At 45.7% G+C, this 16,651-nt stretch overlaps 1 protein-coding gene across 1 annotated transcript in view; it reads left to right on the top strand.

Annotated features, from left to right (window-relative positions):
- The window catches only part of LOC134601264 (cytokine receptor common subunit beta-like), a 98,316-nt gene that overhangs the window by 37,092 nt on the left and 44,573 nt on the right, over positions 1-16,651 (top strand). The window lies entirely within an intron of this gene.

A 16,651-nucleotide genomic window follows, 5' to 3' on the forward strand; every position in this document is an offset into this window, starting at 1 on the left:
GGGGTGGAGACTGGGTGAGCATCTAACGGAGGAGGGAAGAGAATTCCACAGGAACGGTGCAGCCCTCGAGAAGTCTTGAAGGCGAGCATCAGAGGTGGGAGTACGGACAGAAGATAGACGTAAATCTTCAGCAGAGCGTAAGGGCCTAGACGGGACATACTTGTGTATTAGGGAGAATATATAGGTGGGAGAAGCATTATGTAGAGATTTGAAAGCAAGAACCAGAATTTTAAATTAAGCTCTATATCTTACAGGAAGCCAATGTAGGGACTGACAAAAGGGTGAGGCGTGGGCGGTGCGGGCAGACAGAAAGATGAGCCTCGCCGCAGCATGCATTATGGACTGTAACGGTGTAAGTTGATGCACGTAAGACCACTGAGAAGCCGGTTACAGTAGTTAAAGCGAGAAAGGACAGTGGAATGGGCAAGCACCTTAGTTGCATCTGGCGTTAAGTAGGGTCGGATGAACGAGATGGAAGCGGCAGGATTTGGCGATCGACTGAACATGAGGCGTGAAGGAGAGGTCGGAGTCAAAGAGAACACCTAGGCAGTGAGTCTGCGTGGTGGAGCTGATGGTAGCACCATTGACTTGGAGGGAGACAGACACAGGACTAGCAACACTTGAGAGAGGAAAGACCAGAATTTAAGTTTTGGTCAAGCTGAGTTTAAGGAAGTGGGCAGCCATCCAGTTAGTCAAGAGGGACTGGGAGATCAGGGGAGGACCAACAGATTTGTGTGTCATCCGCATAGAAATTATATTGGAAGTAGTGATGCACCGAACTGTTCGCTGGCGAATAGTTCCTGGCGAACATAGCGTGTTCGCGTTCGCCACGGCAGGCGAACACATGCGCGGTTCGATCCGTCATCATTGACTAAACTTTGACCCTGTGCCTCACAGTCAGCAGACACATTCCAGCCAATCAGCAGCAGACCCTCCCTTCCAGACCCTCCCAGCATCCATTTTAGATTCATTCTGAAGCTGCATTCTTAGATAGAGGAGGGAAAGTGGAGCTGCTGCTCATTTGATAGGGAAATGTATAGCTAGGCTAGTGTATTCAGTGTCCACTACAGTACTGAAGGACCAATCTGATCTCTGCTGTAAGGACAGCACCCCAAAGAGCCCTTTTTAGGGCTAGAACATCAGTCTGCTTTTTTTTTTGTGTAATCTAATTGCAGTTGCCTGCCTGCCTGCCAGCTTCTGTGTCAGGCTTACAGTGGATACTGTGCCCACTTGCCCAGTGCCACCACTCATATCTGGTGTCATAATAGCGTGCATTTAAAAACAAAAAACGTTTTTCACTGTTATAGATTGAATAGCAGTTAGTTGTCTGCAAGCGTCTGTGTGTCAGGCCAACAGCGTGTACTCTGCCAGTGTACACAGTGCCACTCATATCTGGTGGCACAATAGCGTGCATTTAAAAACCCACAAACTTTTTTTTCACTGTAATAGATTGAATAGCAGTTAGTTGTCTGCAAGCGTCTGTGTGTCAGGCTCACAGTGGATACTGTGCCCACTTGCCCAGTGCCACCACTCATATCTGGTGTCACGATAGCGTGCATTTAAAAACAAAAAACAGTTTCACTGTTATAGATTGAATAGCAGTTAGTTGTCTTCAAGCGGGTGTGTCAGGCCAACAGCGTGTACTCTGCCAACCTCTGCCAGTGCACATTGCCACTCATATCTGGTGTCACAATAGCGTGCATTTAAAACCAAAAAACTTTTTTCACTGTTATAGATTGAATAGCAGTTACTTGTCTTCAAGCAGGTGTCTCAGGCCTACAGCCTGTACTCTGCCAACCTCTGCCAGTGCACATTGCCACTAATATCTGGTGTCACAATAGCGTGCATTTAAAACCCAAAAACTTTTTTCACTGTTATAGATTGAATAGCAGTTAGTTGTCTTCAAGCGGGTGTGTCAGGCCTACAGCGTGTGCTTTGCCAACCTCTGCCAATGCACAGTGCCATTCATATCTCGTCTCACAGTAGCTTGCATGCATAGTACCACTAATCCCCCAAAAAATGACAGGCAGAGGCAGGCCACCCCGCAGGGGCCATTGTGGTCGTGGTGCTGTGATTCTCTTTTGCCCTAGAATAATGCCCAGTTTTCAGAGGCAGGGGGAGGTTGTTGCAAGGAGCTAGTGGCACAGTCAGACAGCATGCATCAGCACCCGGAATCAGCCTGACAGCACGCCAATCAACACATGCTGTGTCCACCACCAGAATGCCGTCATTGCAGAGCTCAGCAGTATGGCATTTTTTTTGTGTGTCTGCCTCTGACAACAGCGATGCCATTTGCAACCTGTGCCAAAAGAGTCGTGGGAAGTCCAACACCCACCTAGGTACAACTGCTTTGTGTAGGCACATGATCGCACATCACAAACTCCTATGGGATCAACACATGAGTACAAGCAGCACACAAACTCAAAGCCGCCATCCTCCTCCTGGTCCAGCATCTTCAGCCACGTCAACCACTGCTGTACTCCTTGCCCCCTCTCAACCATCCGCCACTCCGTCTCTTCTGATTTCCCGCTCATCTGCCCACAGTCAGGTGTCTGTCAAGGACATGTTTGAGCGTAAGAAGCCAATGTCAGAAAGTCACCCCCTTGCCCAGCGTCTGAAAGCTGGCTTGTCTGAACTATTAGCCCGCCAGCTTTTACCATACAAGCTGGTGGAGTCTGAGGCGTTCAAAAAATGTGTGGCTATTGGGATACGACAGTGGAAGGTACCCGGACAAAATTTCTTTGCACAAAAGGCAATCCCCAACCTGTACTCGATTGTGCAAATTGAAGTAATGGCATGCCTGGCACACAGTGTTGTGGCAAGGGTCCATCTGACCACTGATACCTGGTCTGCAAAGCATGGTCAGGGCAGGTATATCACATACACTGTGCATTGGGTAAACCTGCTGACGGCTGCCAAGCATGGAATGCATGGCTCTGCAGAGGAGTTGGTGACACCGCCACGACTTGCAGGCAGGCCTGCTGCCACCTCGTCTACTCCTCCTACTCCATCCTCTTCCATAACCTCCTCGGCTGAGTCCTCTTCTGCTGCTGCGTCTTGCTCCACATCACGACACCCCCCCTCAGCTCCCCAGGTACTATTCCACATCCCGGATATGGCAGTGTCACGCCGTCTTGGGTTTGACTTGCTTGAAAGCAGAGAGTCACACCGGGCAAGCACTCCTGTCCGCCCTTAACGCACAGGTGGAAAAGTGGCTGACTCCGCAGATACTGGATATCGGCAAAGTGGTTTGTGACAACGGAACAAATTTGTTGGTGGCATTGAAGTTGGGCAAGTTGACACATGTGCCGTGCATGGCACATGTGTGTAATCTGATCGTACAACGCTTTGTGCATAAGTACACAGTCTTACAGGGCGTCCTGAAGCAGGCCAGGAAGGTGTGTGGCCATTTCAGGCGTTCCTACACGGCCATGGCCCACTTTGCAGATATCCAACGGCGAAACAACATGCCAGTGAGGCGCTTGATTTGCGACAGCCCGACACGTTGGAATTCAAAATTCCTAATGTTCGACCGCCTGCTCTAACAAGAAAAAGCCGTTAATGAATATTTGTATGACCGGGGTGCTAGGACAGCCTCTGGGGAGCTGGGATTTTTTTTGCCACGTTACTGGACGCTCATGCACAATGCCTGTAGGCTCATGCGTCCTTTTGAGGAGGTGACAAACCAAGTCAGTCGCACCGAAGGCACCATCAGCGACATCATACCATTTGTTTTCTTCCTGGAGTGTGCCCTGCGAAGAGTGCTGTATCAGGCCGTAGATGAGCGTGAAGAGGAAGAGGAAGAGGAAGAGTTGTGGTCACCATCACCACCAGAAACAGCCTTATCAGCATCACTTGCTGGACCTGCAGCAACGCTGGAAGAGGATTGTGAGGAAGAGGAGTCAGAGGAGGAATGTGGCTTTGAGGAGGAGGAGGAAGACCAACCACAACAGGCATCCCAGGGTGCTCGTTGTCACCTATCTGGTACCCGTGGTGTTGTACGTGGCTGGGGGAAAGAACATACCTTCATTGAGATCACTGAGGAGGAGGAACGGGAAATGAGTAGCTCGGCATCCAACCTTGTGCAAATGGGGTCTTTCATGCTGTCGTGCCTGTTGCGGGATCCTCTTATAAAAAGACTGAAGGAGAACGACCTGTACTGGGTGTCCACGCTACTAGACCCCCGGTATAAGCAGAAAGTGGCTGAAATTTTACCAAATTACAACAAGTCGGAAAGGATGCAGCATTTGCAAAATAAATTAAAAAGTATGCTTTACCCAGCGTAAATGGGTGATGTCACAGCACAATGGGAATCTAACAGGGAAAGAGGTGAAAGTAATCCTCCTCCTCCCACGACCACGCTGGCAAGGACAGGACGCTTTAAAGATGTCTTGTGGATGGAGGACATGCAGAGCTTTTTAAGTCCTACGCATTGCCACAGCTCTTCGGGATCCACCCTCAGAGAACAACTCGACCAACAGGTAGCAGACTACCTCGCCTTAACTGCAGATATCGACACTCTGAGGAGCGATGAACCCCTTGACTACTGGGTGTGCAGGCTTGACCTGTGGCCTGAGCTATCCCAATTTGCGATAGAACTTCTGGCCTGCCCCGCTTCAAGTGACCTGTCAGATAGGACCTTCAGTGCAGCAGGAGGTATTGTCACTGAGAAGAGAAGTCGCCTAGGTCAAAAAAGTCTAGATTACCTCACCTTCATTAAGATGAATGAGGGATGGATCCCGAAGGGACTGACAGTGGGCGATACATTCGACTAAAAAAGGCCTGATGAGATGAGCTGCCTTGGGCTAAAAATGGTGACCCTATGTCTGTGTCTGTGTGTATCAGGGTCCCTGAGGACAGGTGTCAATCCATATCTGCCAAGTGACCCCATGTAGGAGGAAAAGTCCCTATTCTGCTCTGTGTCAGTGTGTATCAGGGTCTCTGAGGACAGGTGTAAATCCATATCTGCCAAGTGACCCTATGTAGGGGGAACAGTCCCTATTCTGCTCTGTGTCAGTGTGTATCAGGGTCTCTGAGGACAGGTGTCAATCCATATCTGCCAAGTGACCCTATGTAGGGGGAACAGTCCCTATTCTGCTCTGTGTCAGTGTGTATCAGGGATCCTTAGGATAGGTGTCGATCCATATCTGCCAAGTGACCCTATGTTTGGGGAACAGTCCCTATTCTGCTCTGTGTCAGTGTGTATCAGGGATCCTTAGGATAGGTGTCAATCCATATCTGCCAAGTGACCCTATGTAGGAGGAACAGTCCCTATTCTGCTCTGTGTCAGTGTGTATCAGGGTCCCTGAGGACAGGTGTCAATCCATATCTGCCAAGTGACCCTATGTTTGGGGAACAGTCCCTATTCTGCTCTGTGTCAGTGTTTATCAGGGTCTCTGAGGACAGGTGTCAATCCATATGTCAAGGTGTCAATATGTCATATGTCAGGTGTCAATCCATATCCATTGTGATTTAGCAATGTTAGGTGATTTATGCCCTTTATGGATTAAAACCAGACTCTGCATCAACTGTGTAATTTTCCATGGGAGTTTTGCCCCATCCGGCATGCCACAGTCCAGGTGTTAGTCCCCTTGAAACAACTTTTCCATCACTATTGTGGCCAGAAAGATTCCCTGTGGGTTTTAAAATTCGCCTGCCCATTGAAGTCAATGGCGGTTCGCCCGGTTCGCCGGTTCGCGAACGTTTGAGGAAGTTTGCTTTCGGCGTTCGCGAACCGAAAATTTTAATTTCGCGACATCACTAATTAGAAGCCAAAGGAGCTAATGAGTTTACTAAGGGAGGCTATATAGATGGAAAACAATAGGGGACCAAGGACTGAACCTTGGGGGACACCAAGAGAGAGGAGTTTGGGAGAAGGAGTAGAGCCAGAGAAAGAAATACTGAAAGAGCACTATAGGAGGTAGGAGGAGCACCAGAAGAGAGCAATATCTTGTAGAGCGATATTGCGGAGGATGAGAAGAAGCTGTTGATGATCAACAGTATCAAAAGCCGCAGAAAGGTCAAGGAGAATTAGAATAGAGTAGTGACCACGAGATTTTGCAGCAAGTAGATCATTGGATACTTTGGTCAGTTCCGTTTCTACAGAGTGCTTGGCGCGGAAACCAGACTGAAGTGGGTCTAGCAGAGAATTAGACTTGAGGAAGTCTTTCAATCTGGCATACAAAACTCTTTCAAGGATCTTGGATGCAAAAGGCAGTAGCGAGATAGGACGGTAGTTGGACGGGGAGTTAGGGTCAAGGTTGGGCTTCTTTAGAATTGAGATTAGAGTTGCATGTTTGAAGGGCGATGGAAAGGTAGAGGTAGAGAAGGAGAAGAAGACAGAGTACGGATGAGATGTGAGGGAATTGGACCTAGGGAGCAGGTGGTGGGGAGGGTGGGCGGACTGGAGCAGAGCAGAAACCTCTTTTGCTGTAGTGGGTGCGACTGTCACAGTACCCAAATATTATTTGTATAAGAAATACTAAGAGACACAAAAGGGGTAAAAGGAATAAGGGAGATTAAAAAAAATAAAAAAAAAAGCGTTAAGGGGGTTTAAGAAACAGAAGACGATAAAGGGTGTAGCTCTGATTGGATAGCTCTGCTAAATTCCCCTCAAAGCTGGAAGAAGCCCTGGCTAGTGAATATAGCTCTTTCTCGCAGTAATCAGACAACACATGTTTCTGGGAGTACAACAGTTTTTTTAATTGTCACAAGCACACCCCCAGCATTGGTCCCTATTCAACATTAAGTGATCCCGCTCAAGTGCCTCTGTGTCTAGGAGATAATTGAGTTTTCCCTAGTTTAAATTGATTATCTCCTGGATACAAAGAGCACAACACAAAATACCCCCCAAAAAACATAATAAAACCAACAGGAACTCCAATAGACGATATATCCGCAGATAGTTCTGAACCGAGCGCCCATGTTGGCAAAACAGCAATTGGATCCCTGGAAAATTGACAAATTGCCACCAGGGTAAAGTTTTTGACCAGCCGCTAGCAAAGTTAAAGCTGAACGGAGTTCCAAAACGAATATGACTTTGCCCGTTCAAATATCGGGAACTCCTGGCAATTAGGGAGCGATTGTTCCTCTTAGTCTCTTGTACTCACCTCCAATTAGCGTTCTCCTGGCTGGTTGGGAAGTGGGGGAAATGGAGGTGGAATTTGACTGGACCATGCAAATAGGCGCGGCCGAGTGGGAATTCCATAGAAGGATGCCTAAATCCCGCTACAGTCCTTGCGACTCTCTGGGCACATTGGATGGCCATGGGGAGAGGCACTCTTGGGGTTTTAACATGAGGGGTAGACGATGAGATTCAAGGATAGTGATCAAGTCTTTTGCGGAAAATATACGGGATAAAACAGGGTTTGCGACAAAGGAAGGTTAAGATACACACATGGGGTTATGAGACATGTGAAGGAATAAAAGGGGATTGCGAGAGACACACAAGGAAGGAAGAAATAAATATACTAGGGTGAAGCATAGTGCCGAGAGCAACACACAAACAAATTACAATTCCTGAGGGAGAGCAACGATACCATTTTGCCCAAATGCAAAGTAACTCCAGGTAATTCTCTGCAGAAACTCTCTAATGCCGGAATGGAGACCTACTAACCTTCTGTTATTCTATTTCCTCATCTCCGGTACAGTGGGCTTTCAAAACACTTATTGTGGTACATCCATTAACCCAGGGCAGGTGGCAGAGGAATTCCTGTTTTCCTAACTAGCAGTTACATAAACCGTAAACAAATTAAAACCTAACTAAGGTCGAAGAAGCGGTTATTTTTATTTTTTCCTGTGAATGTACAGAACAGTTTCTAAGGACTTGTAATGCCATTTTTATGGTCTTAAAAATAACTAGGGGGGGGCGGGGCCTGACTGTCATGGAGGAGAGAAGTGTTTCTCTCAAGCTCCTCCACAATCTTGGAATCTAAAGCATTTCACAGCCCCATACAGCACGACAGCAACAGCACGACAGCTGGGCAGCAACAAGCAATTTATCAGACTCCTGACCTGGCTGAGACATGTTGAAGAGGTCGGCAACTCATTGGGAGCCCTATTGCCACACCAACAGGGGCATGCGGCCTTGTGGGCAACGGGCGGGGGAGGCGGCCGATCCTCCGCTCCGGAGCGACACATCGACTACTCCCGTGAGGCAAGCACGCTGTTACCCCCCCCCCCCCTTGGACCATTGGGGGTGATCATGGTCCCACTCAGGCAAGCCACCCCGACCTGAGAGAGGAACAGGACACAACTGTACTCCTCAACAATCAGCCCAGCGACTCAACAATCATGGCGGAAGTCACGTGTCCCCTTCGTCCGCATGTTGTCCAGGCTGATATCCAGACCAGGCTGGACGCTATCTTTGCTGCCTTCTGGCGAACACTGGAATGCCGGGCAGCTCAACCAGTCCTTCAGCAATCCAGTCACCCCTTACCCAAGCAGCCGGCTCCACGCGCCAATAAGCCCAAAATGGCGGTTGGAGGGAAAAAGCGCAGGAAACCAAAGCAGAGGTTGGCAGCACTTCAACTAATACACCCACACAAGAGCCACCACTCGCACCGAATGCGGAGCACTTGCCCTCCTCAATCTCAGCACTACCAACCTGATCCAGAGGGACCGCAAATGCTCCAGGCCTGCCTGAACCGAGTGGAGAGAACGCAAGCTCTGACACACTTGGAGAGGAAGATTGGAGATAAGATTTCTGGTGTGTAACTGGACTCTCCACTCTGGCCTGCCTGTGGAATCTGATGACTACTTCTGAGGACCTACTCATGTACCTTGGACACTCTCTCAGTTGGGAATAAAAGATATAGGCTTTTATTATATGTCTTGCTAATATTATATTCTTTTAGGCTTGAGGCTTAGTGTCACTATCAATACCTAAAGCGGTCATAGTAGGTAACAAGATCCTAACTTACCTTCTGTCATAACCATGATGATAAATGCTTTTTCTTGTTCTCGCACTAAATAACCATTTTTAACAGGGCGACTGTCAACCCAGCGGCCTCCGTGCATGTGTTTATTTCATGTCTACTTGATTTCTCTGCTACCTACCCTAGCTTTAGTTTCTATTCAAGTACACCAATCCTACCTTCTTAATTATTAATTTAAAAAGTGTGCTGACCTTCCAGATGCCATGCTTATATACCATTACTTATGATGTGTTTGAGCTTGTATATGCTGTTGTGGCACTGCAGGCAACTATGTATTTTTCGGCACAGCAAAAATAAAGAATTAAGGCGAAGGCACGGAAACATGACTTGTTTAGCTGGGGCAGTTCTGAGCAAGCTAAAATAACTAACTTTTTTTTTTATATAAATTGACCTAGCAATAAATGAAAGCAATATATTTTAGTGGAAGGAGTGTATGGACAATGCTTTACTCACACATATACACATATCTCTTTACATGATGTAAAAATAAGAAAAAGCCTAGGGCTACCATCTAGTTATTGGGAGACCCCCACATGAAGCATGGTGTTGGATTCCCTTCTACAAATCTTTTTAACTCAATTCCTCAATTTCAGTTTGATATTTGTATTTGTATATACTTAGTATATCATTTGATGTGTGTGTGTATGTATGTATATGTGTTTATATATATATATATATATATATATATATATATATATATACATATATATATATATATATATATATATAGAGAGAGAGAGAGAGAGAGAGAGAGAGAGATTATTTTCCATCTTTCATTTTCTGATAGATCATTGCTTCAATATATTTAAACATTTATTTTTTTGGTCCAAACTGACGATAAGACATTATTAAGACCCCTTGAATTTACTGCCAACTATGGACTTCAAAGAGTCTCGTCAAAGCAGCTGAGGATCAGGATGCTTTGCTAATAAGACTCTTTGATGTCTAATTGGGAAATATATAATGATGCTGCCTGAGGCAAGTGTCACAACATGGAGGGCAACTTCAGATAATTTTTTTTTACAAGTTCACCTGAATTATTTGAAAGTGAAATAAAGTGGCTATCTACTGTGTATTATATATATATATTTTAATCTCTGTGCATTGGGATTTAGCAGCCATTTTTATGTAGTGTATATAGATAATACATGTAATATATGCATTCAGAAAGATGAAAAGGATACTTATCTCTAATTGTCTTTCTTTTACAGTTTCTTTTCTCAGGGATCTGAGTCATTCAATCCAGGAATTGTCACTCCGTACAGTAGACTCAAGTGTTTAAAATTACACGGTCTTGTTTTCTGAATGAGATTTATGTAATGCAAAACTGATGAATTTGAGAGATATCCGTTTGTGACAATAGGACCAAAGATAGAGGCATTGCTGGTCTGAGGACACAATTCATGTCTCCATTGACACTTGAGATAATTAAAGTGAAATGTAAACATACTATGGATGTTTGTCAAGATCACAAGCATCCCTATGCAAAGCTAGGCTGCAATAGTTAAGCAACAACTAGATAAATTAGACTATCTTAATCCAGGTAATATATTTTACTATAATATGCACCAGACAAAATATGAAGTATAGGTGCTCACTATATCTTAAAAGATGGGTGAAGGTAGCAGATAATACCACAAGATTTTCCCAACCTTGTGAAAGTTAGAATACAACAAAAAAGGAGATAATCTGCGCCTGTGGTTACAAACAGATATGAGTATATACATACATGGATACCACACAATCTTGTTGATAGATGAATCTCTGAGAAACAAAAACAAAGATAACACATCATCTAAGTGTAGTAATTATACAAAAACATATAAGGTAGTATATTGGAATGAAAGCACACTCACACTTTCAAGAGCTATATAGAGCTCTGCTGTTAAGGGTGTGGATGGTATAATCCCTGTCTGCTATACACTGCCGGGTGCCACGTGTGGCAACCCGGAAGTGATCGCTTCCAGTGTTCATTTTGGCCTCGGGCATACAGGGTACGTCAGCGGTCGTTAACGACTGTTTTTTGACTGACGTACCCTGTACATCCGTGGTCACTAAGGGGGGTAAAGCAGCAATGTCACATTTTTTATAAATACAAGATGCAGTGAAAGTAGAATAAGAAACAAAGGTAAAACTCTACCGTGACAAACTCCCCTTCCCATGTGAGTTTGCCATGAGCTCCTGGAGGAGCCTGCTTGCCAGCCTCCTGCACACAGACTATTGGCCCTGCAGGGAAACCTGCAAAAGACTGTCTAAATGGCTTGGTACATGTAATTTTTCTATACCGTTCAAGAACCGAACAACCGCACAAACCATGGACCACCCGGGAGCTTGTTAACCCCTATTAATGCCTTGGAATGGTTCTCGCCTTACTGTTCTAATTGTTCTTCTGGTGGCGGCCACCTTGTTTGCAGGAACGCAGGCAGCGGAGATTGGTCGTCGAGTTCATGGAACTAAAATCGGACACTGAAACTCCCGGACATCGCTGGACTTCCATCATCGGCCTGCGTTCGGTTCTGTAGATCCTAGAAGAACACTGTTCGGTGGAATTGTTTGTCTGGATGAGGGGAACTAGCTCCATGGTTCAAATAGAGACTATGTTCGGTATTTTATTCATTTTTATGTTACTGAAGTTGACTGACCGCTAGCACTGATTTCATGGAACTATTTTGGGCTTAAGCCAAATGTGCGGTCGGTCAAAAATAGGACTTTCATGGAAAAACCAAACCTCTGAACCGATCGGGTGATTTTGGGATATGTTGGTCACCCAAGTTGGAGCTATCAGGAGATGTGACTTTTTTGCAGTTTTCGTGTATTTTAGGGTGTTTTATCAATTGTTATATTTTCTGTCCATGAGAGATGATTAACTTATAAGGGTTTGCTCAGGTAATTATCTCTCGGGCACAGTGGATCCTGTTGTTTTGTGTGGGAAACCCTTTGTAGGGGCTATTGTATAAAAGCAGGCCATTTGGCCAGATTAGAGCATTCCAGCTTGTACTCGCAGAACTATGTGCCGTCTAGTTACTGGGAGGGGAAAGGGCTAATCACTTTTCCAGCTTGTTTCAGCGTGGATAATTCAGCGGGGAAAGTCCTTGTAAGGACCCCAGCTCCCAGGACTGTGTGTTGTCCAGTCCCTAGTAGTGATGTCGCGAACACAACATTTTCGGTTCGCGAAAGGCGGACACGAACTTCTGCAAACGTTCGCGAACCGGCGAACGGGCGAACCGCCATAGACTTCAAGGGGCAGGCGAATTTTAAAACTCGCAGGGACTCTTTCTGGCCACAATAGTGATGGAAAATTTGTTTCAAGGGGACTAACACCTGGACTGTGGCATGCCGGAGGGGGATCCATGGCAAAACTCCCATGGAAAATTACACAGTTGATGCAGAGTCTGGTTTTAATCCATAAAGGGCATAAATCACCTAACATTCCTAAATCACAATGGATATGGATTGACACCTGACATATGACATATTGACACCTTGACATATGGATTGACACCTGTCCTCAGAGACCCTGATAAACACTGACACAGAGCAGAATAGGGACTGTTCCCCAAACATAGGGTCACTTGGCAGATATGGATTGACACCTATCCTAAAGATCCCTGATACACACTGACACAGAGCAGAATAGGGACTGTTCCCCCTACATAGGGTCACTTGGCAGATATGGATTGACACCTGTCCTCAGGGACCCTGATACACACTGACACAGAGCAGAATAGGGACTGTTCCCCCTACATAGGGTCACTTGGTGTCAGGGTACCTGAGGCCTCTACCTCTAAGGGAGGTAGAGACTTGGTGGTGTATCCGTCCAGGCGAGCTGTTTCCTCCGTTCCTCGCGGTTCATCCAGTCACTTAAACACCGGCCGCGAGGAATCCACGTCCTTTTCTAGCAGGACGCTCAATACGTGACGTCATGACGCTAGCACGAGCAATCTGTCACTCAAGTGTCCGATATCCAATCGGTACTTGTCAGAGGCGTGATTTCCATCCAGAGCCAGGGTATTTAAGCTTACTCCTTACTTCAGCTCATTGCCCTGTCGTGGTTCTAGCTTGTCTAGTCACTCAGTGCTCTGGTATTCTAGTTTGCTCTATTGGTTTTGACTCGGCTCGTTGTACTACCCTGTTTCTCTGTTATCCCTTGACCCGGCTTGTCTCTCGCTTATCTGTCTTCTCGTTCCCTCGACCTCGGCTTGCCTCTGACTATTCTTTACTCTCGGTACGTTAGTCCGGCCATTCTAAGGCCCGGTATACGTACCTTTCCACTCTTTGTACTCTGCGTGTTGGATCCCTGTCCCGATCCTGACATTACGACAGGGCCAATGGATCCTGCAGGTACAAACAGTCAGCTTGGTTCTTCGGATCCCAGGTTTGACGCCATGGAACATAGGATGGATCAGATGGCTTTGGCACTACAGGCACTTTTGTCTCGTGCTAGTAATCCACCTGAGGAGACACGTACTCCTTCTATCTCTCCTGCAGTCTCAGGTCTAGAGGTAGCCACTGTAGGTGCTTCTTCCCGTATTACCCCACCAGTACGTTATGGCGGGTCACCGGAGAAGTGTCGTGGTTTTCTAAACCAGATTAGCATCCATTTCGAATTACAACCCCGCTCTTATCCTACAGATAGAGCAAAAGTTGGATTTATTATTACTCTGCTCATTGAAAAAGCTTTGAGATGGGCCAATCCTTTATGGGAGAATGATAATCCACTCGTCTATAATTATAATGCCTTTGTAGCTGCGTTTAGAAGAACTTTTGACCCTCCTGGCAGAAAGGTCAATGCAGCTAGATTAATGTTGCGCCTTAAACAGGACAATCGAACACTTGTGGATTATGCACTAGAGTTCAGATCCTTGGCGGCAGAAGTTAAGTGGAACGAACAGGCTTATATAGATGTGTTTCTGAATGGGTTATCAGATGTAATTCTTGACGAGGTCGCTACTAGAGAACTCCCTGAAAATTTGGAGGATTTAATTTCTTTTATATCTCGTATTGATGAACGCTTAAGAGAGAGGCAGAACACTCGAGATAGGACCCGTAGACCCTCCTTTAAACTAGCGCCTACCTTTCAAATCTCTGAGTTCGAAGACTTACGTATTCCTGAACCTATGCAGATAGGCAGTACTCATCTCACTGAAAGGGAGAGACAGTACAGGAGAAGGGAGGGTTTATGTATGTATTGTGGAGTCAGGGGTCATTTACGCCTAAATTGTCCCAATCGTTCGGGAAACGCTCGCACCTAAGTTCCTCTAGAGGACAGGTCTTGGGTGTTTCCACTTTGTCCTCTATTCACAACTACAAGGAGCTCAGGCTTGTGTTACCCGTTTCTTTAAAGTGGGAGAAGGGAGTAGTTAAGACTATGGCACTAATCGATTCTGGAGCTGCTGAGAGCTTTATAGATCAGGGTTTTGCTGCCAAGCATGCTATTCCATCCCAGTTAAAAGAGACACCTCTGGCTGTTGAGGCCATCGATGGTAGACCGTTACTTGAGCCTGTTATTTTTCATGAAACCATACCGATTAACTTGACTGTTGGCATCCTGCATAAAGAGGATATATCCTTGATGCTCATTTCTTCTCCGTCTATTCCCATAGTTCTGGGGTACTCCTGGCTGAGGAGACACAACCCTATTATTAATTGGGAATCAGGGGAGATAGTTTCGTGGGGAGAGAATTGTCAAGAAAAATGCTTGCGGAAGGTCTTACCTCTTGGATTAACTAATACATCGAATACCTCTGACAATCCTACAGAGACACAAATTCCGTCCCAGTATCTAGATTTAAAGGCAGTATTTGACAAAAAGAAAGCCGATACCTTACCCCCACACAGGTCCTTTGATTGCAAAATTAACCTACTTCCTGGTACCATGCCTCCCAGAGGTCATGTATACCCATTATCTATAAAGGAGAACTCAGTCCTAGAGGAATATATTCACGAAAATTTAGACAAGGGATTCATCAGGAGGTCCTCCTCTCCTGCCGGGGCTGGATTTTTTTTTGTTAAAAAGAAAGATGGTTCTTTGAGACCTTGTATTGATTATCGAGGCTTGAATAAGATAACCATTAAAAATGCCTACCCGATTCCCTTGATCACCGAACTCTTCGATCGTTTGAAGGGCTCTACAATTTTCACCAAGTTGGACCTCAGAGGGGCATATAACTTGGTGAGAATCCAGCAGGGACATGAGTGGATGACGGCATTCAATACTCGATATGGCCACTATGAATATACTGTCATGCCTTTTGGGTTATGCAATGCGCCAGCAGTATTCCAAGATCTGATTAATGAGGTTCTTAGGGAATTTCAGCAAGAGTGCGTCATTGTATACCTAGATGATATACTCATTCATTCTAGTGACATTGAGATTCATCACAAACAAGTCAGGAGGGTTTTGCACAAGCTTCTCCAGCATGGCTTGTACTGCAAGTTGGAGAAATGTAGCTTTGATCAAACCCAGGTAACCTTTCTCGGCTATGTGATCTCTGGGGAGGGATTTAAGATGGATCCGGATAAGCTCCAATCCATTCTAGAGTGGCCTTTACCCACAGGTCTTAAAGCCATACAGAGATTTATTGGTTTTTCCAATTATTATAGGCGCTTTATTAAGGGCTATTCTTCCATTATTGCACCCATCACTAACATGACCAAACAGGGGGCTGACACTAAGAATTGGACTACTGAAGCTCTTCTTGCGTTCAAGACTCTCAAGGAGCTTTTCGCTTCCGCTCCAATTTTAGTTCACCCTGACACTTCTCTGCCATTTTTGCTCGAGGTAGACGCATCAGAGACTGGTTTAGGTGCTGTCCTATCTCAAAGGTTGGGTGTTGATAAACCATTACATCCATGTGGATTTTTCTCTAAAAAATTGACCGGTACTGAAAGCAGGTATGACATTGGTGACAGAGAATTACTAGCGGTTATCAAGGCTTTGAAAGAATGGAGACATTTATTGGAAGGTACATTACATCCTGTTACCATCCTGACAGACCACAAAAACTTGTCCTATATCGGAGAGGCCAAGCGTCTGTCCTCCAGGCAGGCTCGTTGGTCGTTGTTTCTTACCCATTTCAATTACGTTCTGACTTACAGACCTGGGTCTAAGAATTCTAAAGCCGATGCGCTATCTCGCCAATATGAACCCTCTGCTTCAGTTGAACCACTTTTGTCTTCCATTGTACCCAAATGCAATATTATTGCTAATACCAGTCTCAAAATTCATTCCCCGCTACTTGACCAGATCTTGAAATCACAACATCTAGCTCCCGGAAACACTCCTGAGGGAAGAAACTTTGTTCCCCCTGAACTTCAACTGGAGCTCTTACAATGTTTTCATGTGAGTAAAATAGCTGGTCATCCTGGTATTCGCAAAACGTACTCTCTGATATCCAAGGATTTCTGGTGGCCTTCACTTCGTAAGGATATTGAGGAGTTCGTTGCAGCTTGTGAGACTTGTGCCAAGACTAAACTATCTCATGCATCCCCATGTGGTCTGTTACACCCCTTGGACATTCCTGAGAAACCTTGGTCCTGTTTGTCCATTGACTTTATCGTTGATTTGCCTGCTTCCAAAAGACAGACTGTTATCCTCACGGTGGTGGATAGATTTACCAAGATGGCCCATTTCGTGCCACTACCCAAACTTCCGACTTCTCCTGAATTGGCGGAGATTTTTGCGAGAGAAGTTTTTCGTCTACATGGGATTCCTT

Source organism: Pelobates fuscus, chromosome 3, assembly GCF_036172605.1.
Source record: "Pelobates fuscus isolate aPelFus1 chromosome 3, aPelFus1.pri, whole genome shotgun sequence".
NCBI lineage: Eukaryota > Metazoa > Chordata > Amphibia > Anura > Pelobatidae > Pelobates > Pelobates fuscus.